The 3,887-nt window shown below is 34.7% G+C and overlaps 1 pseudogene across 1 annotated transcript; it reads right to left on the reverse strand.

The window, feature by feature from the left end:
- Window positions 1-1,712: 1,712 nt before the first annotated feature.
- Window positions 1,713-3,640, reverse strand: LOC143609126 (7-ethoxycoumarin O-deethylase-like; annotated as a pseudogene). Its single transcript, XR_013149373.1, has 3 exons — window positions 2,751-3,640; window positions 1,959-2,592; window positions 1,713-1,853 (listed from the first exon to the last, which is right to left on the reverse strand). The product of XR_013149373.1 is annotated as a 7-ethoxycoumarin O-deethylase-like (transcript).
- Between the last annotated feature and the right edge of the window lie 247 nt (window positions 3,641-3,887).

The following is a 3,887-nucleotide window of genomic DNA, read 5'->3' on the forward strand; positions in this document are numbered from 1 at the left end:
TATTTAATAATAATAAAAAAAGAGTCACGTGAAGCCCATATGCTATATCACAATTATGAATGTTGTTTTACATTGATTTATCTATTAAAAGGCCGAACAACTTGAATGGATTCGAACCAAAGCCCATAAGAAAAATCGTAATAGGTAATAACATTTATCAAGGAGGCAGAATAATATGAGGTCAGTGGGGTTTTTTTAGAAAAGGGCAGCCGCCAGAAGAGGCTCTCCATCGCAAAAGAAAGAAAGAAGAAAAGAGATAGCAAGCCTTTGGGTTTGAGCAGAGAGCGTTCGTATTCAACACCTACTCATACAAACATCATTATTATTCGGTTTGATTTTATTGTTTTCTTTATGAATTCAGTTTTTGAACTTTATTTATTTGGTTTGTTCTTGAGTATGGTTCTTGGCTAAGCCCCTAAGCCACCTAGGTTTATGATTAACTTTTGTTGACGTTGGATTTTAGTTTGGACTTTACTTTTATTATGGTTTATGATTGAGTAAGAGGTTACTTGATTTTCATTCGATGCATATGTGTGCTTAGGTTTGTTTGATGAGTTTTATTGTTTCACGGTTTCCTTGGTGATTGTTTCTTATGATAGGATTCTGTTTGGTCATCTTCTGTGTGTTTTTGACTAGTTTGTGGTTGATTTGCAATAAAGCCATAGGAACAATATTAATAAATCAAGTAGACCTAAGTGTGCTGCTAATCTAAATAACTGTAAGGTGATAGATTATGTAATAGGTCTTGGTTGATGAATTGCTAGATTTGGTTCTCTGTAAGGAGTCCGTTTAGGTTTGATTTATTTGCCTTGTCTATCTAGTCAAGTGAATTCTTTAAACTACCTTTGACTTCCGCACTGTAAGGTAGGATTTCTTATAGAGGTGTTTACCATAAAATAAATTAGCGACCGTAAGCGAGTCTAATTATACTGGTGTTTCTAATAACTTAATAGAAATCAATAGATGTCTTCTTGAGAATGGTCAGGGGTCCTGTTTGTTTTTTCTTTAAGTGAATAATTTAATATCCATGTTCCATAACCTAGCATTTTCCTACTATTTGATAATTGATGCATTAAGAATTTTAGCCTAGGTGGTTATTTGTCATCATTTGAATTAAGTCTAGGTTTAAGTCATCTTTAAGTCTTAGTGATTAATTTAATATTAGTTTTTAGTAAAACCCCCAATAATATAAATAAATAGTCGTGTATGTAATTGAGTCTAATTAAGCTAGTTTACGTAATTAAAAGAGTCTCGTGGGTTTGATATCCGGACTTAGCCGTACTAGAGTCGACCGGTTCACTTGTCGGTTAGTAGTTTTAGTTAAGTTAAGAGTCTAGAATTATTACTTAATATCTAGATTAGCGTTTATCTAGTTAATAAATTAATAACTACTTTTAGCACATCAACTCAATAAGAAACCCTTTATTAGCTAGTAATTAAGAGTAATACAGCTCATCAACAATTACCAAACTAATATTTAATAAAATATATTAATAATTTTAATCTATTATAATATAAATTATTGTAATGGCCATACATAAAGATATATTATTGTATATTTATTCTTACATGAACATTACTTAATGCTTTCTAATACAATTAATCAATGAAAGACCGTATCAATTAAAGACATATTACAAATAGAAAATAAACGAGAAGCAAATAACAAACTATAGTTGAAGACCGAGACTAAAGAATAGCCAACATGAACAACTTTATTCAAAATCAAATGCCCACAAAGTCGGACTTATTCAGATTCAAAAGGCAAGAGCCGTTCCCGCTTGATCAACATGCATCCATGCTGAACCTGACCCGAGTTTGAGTAAACTTTCAACATATAACACATCAAAATCCTGCAGAAAATTATCGAGAAGCGAACCCTTTAAAATTGTTAATTTGAATAATATTTTAACTTCCAAATAAGGACATATCAAAATGAATGATAGCATATGTCTTACATAAATGAGGCAAAACAGGATGGATGCTAATTCAACGGTATTGGAACAACACAAAGAGGCTTTGCTTTACCTAAGGTAATTCCAATTTTCTCAGTCATGTCCAAAACCTCGTGTTGATTATTTGGGTCTACACTCCAATCGAAATTATTGAGTAATGAGCCTAACATCATTGGGATCATACGGGTCGCAAGTGGTAGACCAGGGCATATTCTTCGCCCAGAACCAAATGGGATTAGATCAAAATCCTGACCACGAACATCAACCTCAGAGTTCAAAAATCTTTCTGGCTTTAAACTCTAGCGGGTTATCCCATACGTTGGGTCTCGTCCTATGGCCCATATATTCACAAGCACCTGTGTGCCCTTTGGAATGATATATCCATTGAGTTGTACTTGTTTCTCAACCCTTCGAGGTAGGAGGAAGGCCCCTGGTGGGTGTAGTCTTAAGGTTTCTTTTATAATGCATGATAAGTAGGGTAGCCTCAACACATCTTCCTCTTTCACAATTTTACTTTACCAATAGCTTCTTCAAGCTCTTCTTTGGCTTTAGTCATGACGTGTGGCTTTCGTAATACTTCTGCCATTGCCCATTCTATTGTGCTTGAGGTCGTATCAGTGCCACCGCCAAATATATCCTAGATGGAATTATATGTTAACTAACTTTGAAACTAGAGAGGCAGATATCAAGAAGTAGATGTAACTAAAAGGAAATATGCATCTTTATTTGATAATTAGCTAGGTATCTTATGACATAGAAGAAACTTATTTAACATTAAATGAAATTATAACTCACCATAACCAAGCTCTTTATGTGTGTGTGATTGATCTCGTTGGGGTTATCTTGATTGAATTTCAAACACACGTCCAATACATCATTTTGCATATTTTTTCCCATTTTCAGCCTCTCTTCGATTAAGTTTTCAAATGCCTCAAGAAGCGTCTCAAGATGACGAGACATTCTTCTCCGTATTCTTGTGGATCAATCTTCTTGAACACCGGAAAAAAGTCGACAAGATTTGGCTTTGCACCCTCCACCATACACATGCCAATCGCGTCCTTCAAATCCGAACCCGAATCCTTATATGGTTCTGTTAGATCCTTGGAAAAAATAGTGTTCGATAAAAGATTCAGTGAGGTTCTAAATGCAGCATGACCGATGTCCACATAATCATTCGATAAACTAGCTTTCTGGCAGTATGCTACCAACTCTTCAATTTTCTGCCTCCTCAAGTGTTGGTTAGTTTCAAGGGACTTATGGGAGAAGATATTAGAATTAAGGAGCCTTCTGAGGGTTCGCCAGTCGTTGCTAGGAGGAAGCCATACTACGGAGTGTTGGGCATGGTTACATGCATTAAAGGCGTCAGGGGGATAGCGACCCGAGAAACTAACATCTTGCTTTTGGAGTACTTCTTTGGCCGCGGTGCTTGAAGAGACAACAAGTGTTGTAACATGACCAAGTTTTAAAGACATTATTGGGCCATGGATTTCGGCTAGTTTGGTTATCGCCCGGTGTGGTTGGTTTCCAAGCAAGTGAAGGTTTCCGATGATCGGCAACCGTGTTGGGCCTGGAGGTAAGTTCTTGGAGTTGCCGATGCCAAACACCACTCTAATTAATATGTAAGATAACAGTAGACTAGCAATAATCAAAATTAATTCCATTGTTAGTCGACCCTTGTGTGTATTGTGCCAAGGACGATATAATTAACTTTTATAAACAGAAAATATGATTAAATTTATGCCCACGAGATACTAAACTTTATATTATATTTAACATGTTTTATTAATTTACAATACTTAATACTTTGTATGTATTTATTATTATTAACCTTGAACATGTTACTAAATAATATATCGTATGTTTTATATTATTTAACATGTTTTATTAATTTATACATTATTTATTTATTATTTGATCTTGAACATGTTTCTA

The sequence above is a fragment of the Bidens hawaiensis genome, unplaced genomic scaffold (assembly GCF_021521415.1).
Source record: "Bidens hawaiensis isolate Kalapana, Puna unplaced genomic scaffold, B.hawaiensis_p1.1 tig00419494_1, whole genome shotgun sequence".
Taxonomy (NCBI): domain Eukaryota; kingdom Viridiplantae; phylum Streptophyta; class Magnoliopsida; order Asterales; family Asteraceae; genus Bidens; species Bidens hawaiensis.